The sequence below is a fragment of the Tursiops truncatus genome, chromosome 8 (genome assembly GCF_011762595.2).
Source record: "Tursiops truncatus isolate mTurTru1 chromosome 8, mTurTru1.mat.Y, whole genome shotgun sequence".
Lineage (NCBI taxonomy): Eukaryota > Metazoa > Chordata > Mammalia > Artiodactyla > Delphinidae > Tursiops > Tursiops truncatus.
Window position 1 is genome coordinate 63,633,777 of NC_047041.1, and position 12,215 is coordinate 63,645,991.

The following is a 12,215-nucleotide window of genomic DNA, read 5'->3' on the forward strand; positions in this document are numbered from 1 at the left end:
TTGATGAATATTTGAATGTGGTAAAAACTAACAGCCTAATGATGAACCATACATAATGATTTTTAAAAATCTAATTAAATTCAAAAAGGTCCTATAGTTGAAACTAATCTGCGCCAGGAGTCAGGACTATTTCTCTGAAAAAAATTGCTTTCAGTTAAATGTAGTGTTGGAGGTTCTAGTCAGTGTGATAAAACCAGACAAAGAAAATTTTTAAAAGGCATTACATTGGAAAGAACACTGTATTTGCAGACAAAAATACTTTAGAATACTACAAAAAAAAATCTACTAGAACTAGAAGTGAGTTTTGAAGGATACCAAGTCAGTATATAAAAATCAGTTTAGGGGCTTCCCTGGTGGCGCAGTGGTTGAGAGTCCGCCTGCCGATGCAGGGGACACGGGTTCATGTCCTGGTCAGGGAACTAGATCCCACACTCATGCCACAACTAAGTAGCCCCCAAGCTGCAACTAAGGAGCCCATCAGCCTCAACTAAGGAGCACATGTGCCACAACGAAGGAGCCCACAAGCCACAACAAAGGAGCCTGTGAGCCGCAACTAAGGAGGCTGCCTGCTGCAACTAAGACCTGGTGCAACTGAAAAGAAAAAAGGTTTTTAATTTAATTTTATTAAAAAAATTTTTTGTTTCTTTTTGGCTGCGTTGGGTCTTCATTGCTGCGCGTGCGCTTTCTCTAGTTGCGGCAAGTGGGGGCTACGCTTCATTGTGGTGCACAGGCTTCTCATTGCAGTGGCTTTTCTTGTTGTGGAGCACGGGCTCTAGGAGCATGGGCTTCAGTAGTTGCAGCACATGGGCTCAGTAGTTGCGGCACGTGGACCCTAGAGTGCATGGGCTTCAGTAGTTGTGGTGCATGGGCTCAGTAGTGGAGGCACATGGGCTCTAGGACGCACGGGCTTCAGTAGTTGTGGTGCATGGGCTCAGTAGTTGGGCACAAGGGGTTAGTTGCTCTGCAGCATGTGGGATCTTCCCAGACCAGGGATCAAACCCGGATCAGGGATCATCCCTGCACTGACAGGTGGATTCTTAACCACTGCGCCACCAGGGAAGTCCCAAAAAAAAATTTTTTTTTGTAAAACAGGGCCAATACTCCTCTATACCTCATGGAGAGTATAGTGAGGATTAGACTATAGGCAAGACTACAAGACTGAAATATTTAAAAATTAGTATTAAATTAGTGTTATTATTGACATCTCTAGATAGTTCTTTCTCATCACTACAGTTTTTTCTTAACTTTGCACAAGCATAATGAATTAGCTAGAATGTAAAACAATAGGACAGTAATAAGGATTATCTTAAAAACCATACTAGAAAAGGTTAGGATTCTCTCTGGAATAGGACTTAATGAAGTTGTTTTGTAGCAAGATAAGGAAGCCTTTATTTTTTTTCATATATAGAAAAAATGTAGGAAAAATGTTTGTAGGAAACCATAAATATTAACAGTTATGGGGGGAGGGAGAAATTAGGAGTTTGGGATTAACAGATACACACTACTAAATATAAAATAGATAAACAACAAGGTCCAACTGTATTCAATATCTTGTAATAACCTATAGTGGAAAAGAATCTGAATATATATATCACTGAATCACTATGCTGTACACCTGAAACTAACACAACCTTGTAAATCAACTATAATTTTTTTTTTTTTTTTTTTTTGCGGTACGCGGGCCTCTCACTGTGGTGGCCTCTCCCGTTGCGGAGCACAGGCTCTGGACGCACACGCTCAGCGGCCATGGCTCATGGGCCTAGCCGCTCCGCGGCATGTGGGATCTTCCTGGACCAGTGCACGATCCCGTGTCCCCTGCATCGGCAGGCGGACTCTCAACCCAGCGCCACCAGGGAAGCCCCAACTATAATTTTAAGAAAAACTTTAAAGAAGAGTTATGGGAGAAGAAACCTCTAGGGTAATCCTTTTATAAGAAGGATCCTTTTATAATGAATCTTGCAATTTGTAATGTGTATTCAGATTGTCATAGTTTATATAGGTATTTTCCAGTTAAAGCACAGAGGCTTCAATAAAATTGTAGTAAACACAGTCTTGTAGTGAAGAGCAGGAAAATTTGAGAGACTTTTGAAATACTTTTCTAGGAAAGTATGTCCAATGTCTCCTGCTTTTTGTAAGGTCACTAAACATCTGTGACAGGACTGTGGGAATATATGAGGAAGGCTTTCAGTGGCTATGGATTGTAAACATTTTTAACTTCCTGTATGTAATTCATAAAATCATAAAGTCAAAAGAACTGTCTAATAAATCATCTGGACTAAAATTTTTTTTTATAGATGAGGAAACTGAGATCCAAAGGTGGGAAATGATTCAAAAAAGGACTACAGAGCAAGTTAACTAAGCTGGGTTAGAATCCAGATTTTCTGGCCACTAGTCTAGTGCTTTTCCCTCACAATGTACTGCTTTCACTCTAATTACTGCTTTTAATTAGATCAGTGTAGAATACGGAGGAAACGAGTCACCTACAGTTGAGATGAAAGCATCATCTTCCAGGATGCTGCACTTTGAGGTTTTTACATCTGATTTATCCCTCCTCTCAGGCTGCTGCTTCTCAAGTTCTGGCCTCAGCCCTCTGCTTTTATGTGTTAAACATTTGGAGAGCTCATGCCCTCCTAGCTTCAATTATCACCTGTATACAGATGATTCTCAAGTCAACATTGCCAATTGTTAACTTTCATTGGTGTACCAATCCTGTACTTCCCTAATTACATAGGGTATCTCCCATAGGAATGAATACCACAGTAATGGCACCTGAACTCAACAATTTCTATATCAAAGTGGCCTCAATATTCCTTCTGGTCTCCCAGGCTCAATCATATGAAGAGATTTTTTTCTGTCTCCTAAAGCATTCTGTCATGGTATCCTGTACATTCTTTAAAATTTCTTCTCATTTTTTTAATCCTTTTTTTTTGAGTTCTTAGTGTTCTCTATATATTATCTCCTGTAAGCCTCACAATGGTCCTAAAAGACAGATTTTAAAGCTACTAAGATCATCTCAATTTTACAGAAGAGAAAAGAGTCCTAGAGAGGTGAAATAACTTGCCCAAGTTCATATAGTGCATACATGGCAGAGCAGGGATTCAAACCCACTGTCTGATTTCAGAACCTCCTGTTTAAGCTACTGTATTTTACTATTGGTTTTAACCCATTCTTGTTTATTCCTATCATCTCAGTCTACGTTCCATGTTAGATCCACATCCACAGATAGATTAGTATACCTTAGCTGATCAACCTATCCTGAAACATATTTATTCAGTCTATCTTGTATCTTGCTGCCAGACCAAGCAACTTAAAATATTATCTTTTAAGTCTACACCATTAAGGTGTTGGTACTCAATATTAAGCCAGAGCTGGTCAACAAAATGGGCCTTAGTGTTTGGGAACTGTTTTAAATGGATGAATTTACCACCCCATTGCCCCAAAGATCTATCTGGACCTTGGGGAGAGTCAGCTCTGTATACTATCTACCCCCAGCGTTATCCGGTCAATCCAAGCCACCTCCGAGCACCCTCCCCAACAATCCTTCATCATGATGTTCTGTGATCACTGATCTTAACACAACTCTTCATGGCCCACCTACCTTTGTCATAACTCATCCCTCACCTTAAGCGAGCTTCTTCTCTGCCTCAGCCATCTCAGTTTGACCCTAGGAATTCCCGTTTTCCTGCCAACAACTCCTCTGCCATTTTCTGCTTTTTCTTTGAACACTTTCTAACGTACTGAAACCAGAGGAATCCACTTCCCTGACAACCTTTTTTGGCTAAGAGACAAGTTAACATTCTCTTCCCTAGCTGTCAGATCCTTTCACAACAATGTTTTACTTCCAGCAATTAGTCGTCTCTGTTCCTTTAAGCTCTTCCCTCTCGAAGTCTGTTTTTTCCTAAACCAGCTGGGCCTAATAATACTACAGATGAAAGAAGTCATGTTTCTCCTTGTGCAAATGTGAGCCTCAAACCTTACCATTATCACGTATAGTCCAAGGAAGGATCAATCCAATGCATACAGACGGGGCTGGGGGAAATGAAGGGAGAAAGTTCAAGAACAACATAGAGATTACTTGCTCCAATCCTGGAAGCTTTTCACCTTGGTTTTTTTGGGTCCTTGTTGTCAGAGAGACAGACTAACGGGAAATGACAAAGTCTATCCCAGGAGAGCAAAACCCAGGTCAGTTTATCACTCTGCTACATGGAAAACAAGGATTAGAAGCAGCTGGTCCATAATTACATTTCCTAGATTATGTAGAAAAAGTCTTTTTACAGATAGTAAACTTGTACTAATTTGTTTTGGATTAGGATCCAAACAATCCTTCCTCACTATGTCCTGTGATCACTGATCTCACCGTAGCCCTTTATGGCCTCTCATTGCATTTGATCATTAAATTTTAAGGTTTTTAAAATTTAGAACAGTCTGTCTCTCCCGCTTTTTTCATACTATCAACTTGTTACAAAAACTGGGTGTGTTAGGGTTCAACCGGAGAAACAGAGCAAGTAGGAAGTATAAACTAAGAAGTTTATTGCAAGGAATTGATTTAGTGGTCGGGGCTCTTGGGCTTAGCTGGAAATCCATAGAGCAAGCTGTCAGGAAGGGCAGGCTGGAGCTCTTGGGTGTGAGTGGAAACCACCACACTCAGAATTTCTTCTGGGAAGCCTCAGTTTTGCTCTTAAATTCTTTCAGCTGATTGAATCAGACCTACCCAGATTATCTAGGATAATCTCCCTTACCTGAAGTCAACTGATTACAGACTTGAATTACATTTACAAAATACCTTCGCAGCAACACTTAGGTGAGTGTTTGATTGAATAACAAGGGACCAAGGTTTAGCTACCTAAACGCATAAGGACTATCACTCTGGGTCAGTGGTTGTATAGACTCTCCCTACATTCTGGATTTATCTGCTTTCTTCCATTTACCTTGTTCCCTTTTCTTGCCATATTTCCCATATAGGCAGTTTGGCTTTAGAGGCTTGCTTTGTTTCATGTTCAACTGTTTTGGCAGGAATACTTCACCGCTTGTGCTGCATCACATCAGGAGGCCCCTGATATCTGCTTTATTAAGACTGATCACTGGGGTTCCCATCAATATTTCACCTAATGCCTTTATCCATTATGGTGGTAGTCTGAATCCATTTTATTAGGGATTACAAAACGAGGGTGATTTTCTAATTATCAGAACTTAGTAACATCACTTCTGTAAAAAACTTTTCCTTATGAACCAAGGTTATTTGGTTACACTGAAATATTTCCATACGGGAAAGACAGGAGAAATACCAAATTCTTTCCTCTTAAGGAGTTGGTACCTAGTTACTTGCAATTGTGTCCAATGTGTGGAATTTTAACGTTTTTAGTATAATTATGAATGCATGGGTTTTATATATTTGATCAATTGCATTTATTATTACTTTTGATATTTATATGGTCCCATATTTAGCCAATGGTAGTCACAGTATATGGTCTTTTTGACAAGACTTTTATAGCTTGCTTACATTCTGGTCCCTGGCTTATCTTCTATATTTTATATATTTCCTGCTCCAGATCTGGAACTACCATTCCTCCAAGGAATTCTGGATCCTTTTACTGGGGAATGGTATGTAGAGGTCCAATCTGGTTGCTAGATAGATCCATAGCTATTGGATTGTCATTACTTCTAGTCCTTTTCAGTAGACAGAACTAGGGAAATTGAAAAGAAAATAACAATCTAGAGTTCATACTGATATTCCTAATTTAAATTTGATATTACAAGATTTTAAATCTTGATCAAGAAAATAACAATCTAGAGTTCATACTGATATTCCTAATTTAAATTTGATATTACAAGATTTTAAATCTTGATCAGTCTCTTCATGTACTAGTACTGCATTGTTTTAATTATAGGGGCTTTATAATATGTTTTAATATCTGGTTGGGATAACCTCCTCCTCTGTTGCTCTTATTTTCCTCTATGGAGAGAACTCATCTGAAGGGAAAAGGAAGCCAGGCCATTATGAATGATTGCCTAATAAAGCCTTTGTCATGGGATGGAGAGTAGGCTGGAATGAGGTGATTTTAAGTAGATTTTATCCATGAACCAATTCCCATGGAATCAAGTCCATGTCATAGATTTATAGAGGGATGTTAATAAAAGCTGCAACAGCTGTCTGCACTAAAAAGTCAGTATGTTAGGTTATGGTAAGTACTGGTTTGGTCCATTTCAAATGGATTTAATCACAAATGGAGAGAGAAGCACTAATCATCCACTTGTTTCACACTAGGGTTACTAGATAAAATACAGGATGCCCAGTTAAATTTGAATTTCAGGTATACAACGGATTTTTTTTTGTGTGTAACTATGTCCCAAATGTTACTTCACATAGATAACTGGGACTAAAATATTATTTATTGTTTACCAGAAATTCAAATTTAACTGGGCATCCTAGTGTTTGCTTTGCTAAATCCAGCAAGCCTACCCAGCACATTCCTTAGCTTTGGTACATCAGGGATTCCAGTGCATCAGCACTGGTGTCAGGCAACTGCAATAATAGCTGGTAGAGATGGCAGTGCCTGCAGAATTTTGTGGTGACTAGAGAAAAAGCAGCTGTCTCTAGTAGACAAGGTGTCATCAAGAGAAGTAGCATTGCTGGTAGATGCCACGGAGGATATTACCAGGGAAGCAGCAGCAGAGTCAGGCAAAGTCAGAGATGTCTTGTTGGTGTGGCAGTTCCCTGAGGAAATAGAAGGAGTACTCAATAGAGACTGTGGTGCCTGGTAGATTTATTGATAACTAGAGGAAACAGTCATGGTGCTTGGTGGGAAAAGGAAGAAACAAGCAGAAGTGGCCAGAGTGCCTAATGGAAGATATGATAGCACTTACTGGAGTGGAATTAGACCAAGAGCAGTGGGAAAAGACTTAGTGCCAGGTGGAAGGTGACCATACTTGCTCGTGAACACATCTGAGTTGCCTGCTTCTGGATAAACATGGAAGGTTACTTTTTTTTTTTTTTTTTTTCAAGGAGTAGGATTCTGCTTCAACAGAGCCAGATAAATGCAGATTGCATTGGTGCTTCCCAAGCCCTCACTCTAGAAAAGGAGAATAAAGGAAGTATAGATAGTGTAACAAGGATAATGATCTCTGCCTCTACCCACACTTTATTTATATCAGCCAATAAACCCCAATGCAGGGCTCTCTGTGGAAGGGCATAGGGCTTAAGGCTGGAGGCCTAAATACTATCCAAGAAAGGATGCAACAGGAGCCACAAGTCCACTTATCTAACCACATATATAGTGTGGAAGTGATGGATGAGGATGGCTACAGTGCCTTTAGGGACCAGGCCATGCCAGGGTCTGAGGCAGAAAGCTGACAGTTGAGTGTCATGAATAAGTCCTGAGCTTACATGCAGAATAACTCCACGCACCAGTAAAATAACGCCTACTAGAGGTCCTGGCCTTTATCAATCAGGTTAGCAATGACTCTTCCCATGAGGGGGTATTAAAAAGGGGACATACAGAGGTGGGAGCAAGGACGGGAATATTCTCTTGCTTCCGGTAAAGTTTGAAGTGTTCCCCAGCTCTGGCTGGCACCACATGACATTTCTCCCCATGCAGATGCAGCCTACCCAGCTTACTCACTGAAGTATCATTGTGTCACTTTCACTGAGCATCTTAGTGCTTTGATCTACCTGCACTTGCATTTCAGACATAGGTCAAGATCTCCCACAGACAAAGCCATATTTCTGTCCACACTGGCATCAGGTTTGCCTCTTGCCTCTGCCTAGACACTAGTCAATACCCATGGTGAGTTCGCATCATCTCTGATGTCTAACAGTGGCACATGCCTCATCCCACCCCCCTTTCCAGATTTATAACCCAAGCATAGTTTCCATGCTGGTTCTTCAGACTTAGACATCTCCTCCCCATACCTCTACTACATAGAAGTTCCACTTGATAGTACATCTTTAATAGAATCTTTTAAGAAATCTACTAGTGGAGAAAACATGATGTGATTTTAAGATATTTTGCTATGATACTACAGCTTTATGCAGTTTTGTAACATCCAGGTCTTTGTTATTACTATTATTTACAATTTTAGCTTTTGATGAAATGATAATCTTCATAGGTAAAAGCATATGCACAACATAGTATTCTATTAGGTCTTTTGATATAGAGATTTTACTTTTAACTGATTTTGTCTTTTTTTTTTTTTTTTGATCACAGAAGAATGTCTTCAACTTACCTGGAGACAAAAACCCAAACAAAATAACAACAATGATTGGAGTAGTTAAAAAAAAAGTCTGGAAATGGCCCCAAATGGTCCTCATTTCTAGAAAATCTTAGAATTTAGTATGCAGAATTTCAGGCCGCCAAGAAAGCACCCTAGACTTCAAAGACTAAAGTAAAAGTCTAGAGACCGAGGAGCCAAATTTTGCCTATATTTATTGGTTTTGTGGTTGCCGAGGGAGCTCAGTTTTCTTTAACTTGACCACAGTCCAAAACACTGCAGTTTCCTTGTTACAATAAATATTAATATGAGATTACGCATAGAGGTGAGTCAATGGCCAACTCATAGAGTAAAGTTCAAGTACAATAGCCTTTATGTATTCTTCTGGCTTGTTCACAAATGCATTCTAAACCAAGAAAAAAGTCATCAGGAAGAACAATATTCGGGTGGTCAGGAACCATTGGCCCTGTATTGAATGATCTTAACACTCAATACAGAGAGCTGGATAAAGGTATTACTTGGAGCTCATGAAATCCGAACAGGTGTATGCATTCATTCATTCAGCATTTACTGAGAGCCAGCTATGTGTGTGCTAATACATACATATAGTACCCTCAGGTCCAGGCACAGAATGCCTAAAACCCTTGTCATTTCCTAAGTGACAAGAGCACTAGGAACATCTTTTGTTCTAATATTTTGTTTTTGACCGTGGTTCCTGACACAGAGTTCCTAAATCCCTTGGAATTTTCTCTTAGGTGATAGCCGTGCCTTTTGTTCTAATGAGGTGACTCTTGGTAGGCTTCTAGATGGTGGCTGGTCATCAGAAAGACTAAGTCACGATCGGAAGCTTGGAACTTTCAGCCACACCCCCATTCTCCAGAGAGGGACTGGAAATGGACTTAATGAGTGATCATGCCTATGTGATGAAGCCTCTATAAAAATCCCCAAAAGGGCTTCCCTGGTGGCGCAGTGGTTGAGAGTCCGCCTGCCGATGCAGGGGACATGGGTTCGTGCCCCGGTCCAGGAGGATCCCGCATACCGCGGAGCGGCTGGGCCCGTGGGCCATGGCCGCTGAGCCTGCGCGTCTGGTGCCTGTGCTCCGCAACGGGAGAGGCCACAGCAGTGAGAGGCCCGCGTACCGCAAAAAAAAAAAAAAAAAAAAAAAAAAAAAAAAAAAAAAAAAAATCCCCGAAGTGCAGAGTTCAGAGAGCTTCTACGTTGGTGACACCTGTAGGTGCTGGTAGCATGGTGCACCTGGGGATGGCATAGAAGCTGTGTGCCCCTTCCCACATACCTTGTCCTGTGCATCCCTTCCATCTGGATGTGCATCTGTGTCCTTTATCACATCCCTTTAGATAAACTGGTAAACAGCAAACTGTTTTCCTGAGTTCCGTGAGCCATCCTAGTAAATTGATCACCTGAGCAAGGGGTCATGGGAACCTCTGCTTTATAGCCAGTGGTTTAGAAGCATGGGTAACAACCTGGAATTTGATTGGTGTCTGAAGTAGGAGGGAGGGGCAGGCTCATAGAACTCAACCCTTAACCTGTGGCCTCTGACACTATCTCCAGGTGGACTGCATCAGAATTGTGTTAACTTGTAGGATACCCAGCTGATGTCCCAGAGAAATGCTTGTTGTGGAGAAAACCCCACACATATCTGATGTCAGAAGTGCTGTGAGTGTGGCAATAGCATGAGAGTAAAGGAAAGACACACAGGAAGAAGACTGAGTTTTTCTAACATAAGTAACAATAATACCGCGTGGCATATGCTAACATAGATATACAAGTTGCAAAGAGAAGGAATGAGAAGAATCATTAACGTCGTGGGGGGCAGCCTTCTAAAATGACTCCCAGTGATCCCCCACCTCCTGGTATTTATTCATGCCCTCGTATAATCCCCTCCTCTTAAGTGTGAGGTGGGCATAGTAGTTTGCTTATATTGAATAGAATATGGCAAAAGTAATAGGATATCACTTCCAAGATTAGGTGTAAAAGATGATTTCCATCTTACTAGCACACTCTCTGACTCTTCAGCCTTGCTGGCTCTGACGAAGCAAGTTGTCATTCTGTGAGCTGCCCCAATAGCGAGTTCCACATGGGAAAGTGCCGAGGGCAGCCTTTGGCCAATAGCAAACAAGGAACTAAATCCTGCCAACAACCATGTGAATGAACTCGAAAGTGATTCCTCCCGTAGAAGAGCCTTGAGAAGAATACAGCCCTGGCTGACGCTTTGACTGCAGCTCTGTGAGAGCCCTGAAGCAGAGGGCCTGGTTGGCCATACCCAGATCCCTGACCCACAACAACTCCAGATAATAAGTGTTATTATAAGCCCTTAAGGTTAGGGGTAATTTGTTATGCAGCAACAGATAACGAATTCAATAAGGAAGAAAAGCAAAGGTCATTGAAACAGAAGGAACAGGACTTGCAAAGATGAGAGAGCACAACACCGATTATATTCTGGAATGGCAAATATTCTTGTGTAGTTGCATCATGAAGTATCTTTGCAGGAATGACTGGAGATAAGATTTGAGATAGGATTCGAGGCCAAATTGTAAACTGTGTTCAAGAATCATTTGTTTTTGTCAGTGTTCCCTCGCAGCAAAAAGAAACCTCTCCAACTATTTTAAACAGAAAAACCTTAACAAGGGGAATTAGGTACTTACAACATTGTTGGAAGGGCTTAGAAACTAAGTCTGAGAGCTACTACGACTGTAGTTGCCTCTCACCACCCATGAAGCTAGGCCACCTTCTGGAACTTTGCCACAGGAAAGTCCAGTATCTCCACGATCATGCTTGCCTGTGGCAATAGCTGACGTAGTGTAAAGCTGGTCTCTCCTTCCTTCTGCCGTCTAACTCCTGGATCATTGTATAGTACCAGAAAGTAAGGAAGTGCCCAATAAAAACACAATGATAGGGGTAGGTCAAAGGGACACAGGAGCAAATGGAAAGAGTTCCCAATGGTCAAAGCTGGAGCAATTTGAACAAAAAAAAAAAAGAAAAAATTACATAAAGTTAGATTATACTAAAGTAGAAAATAAATATTCATGAGTCCATACTGATAGAAATAAGTGATTGAATATATTAATGGAGATTAATAAATCCATATCATGTGCAAGAGAATGCCAAATAACTTACGTAGACATTCCACTTTCAAGGAGGCAGAACACAACTCCCCTACTTAAGTATGGGCTATATGTTGTGACTTCTTTCCAAAGAGTACAGTGTGGAAAGAGGGAAAAAAGAGCGCTCCCAGCTGACCTCAGTATTATTAAAATGCTCTGAGCTCAAACCTGACCTTGCATGTAGACTATTATAGGGTAAACAACTAAATTTTATTTACATTTAACTAGGAGATTGAACTGACAAATAATTGCTTTTCTTCCTGTTTGGAGACTTAAATGTTTTCTTTTCTAGTGTGTGAGTGACCCTCCTGTTCCTTAGGAAGAATTTATTTACTTGCATATTATTATTATTGTCTTTAGAAACCTGTTCTTCCCCAGAGCAACTGATTTTGCTTTGGGCACTAGGTAAAGGTCTAGAGAAGGGCAATAAAATGTAAAATTCTTTGGCTTGAAAGTCAATATGATTCAATTCTGTTCAAGCCAATGGACATTTAGAAACTCCCACTATATGCAAGCATGTGCTGGGTCTCAAGCCATCTGCTTTAATCCTGCTTTCTGCCCTTGGAAATCAGCTTGTCTTTACTGGACCCGCATTGGCATGCTAATATCTGACAGTTGGCCTGGACTTTATAAAAAGCATGCAATTTTACAAGGGACTCCTTCCCAACACAGAGTGCCTTTGTCCAAAGGAGTGGATCTGTAATGTTTGAGCCAGAGACACAGGCATAGAGAAGAGTCATTTCTGGGCAGGGAAATCCTTTGCACCACCTGCAAATATAATCACATGGCTGTCTACCTGCCTCGATTGAAGACTGGCTTTGGTAGGCTGCATTGTAGGTCTGACCTGGGATGGCCCCTCATATTCTTCCAATTTCTCTTTGTTCA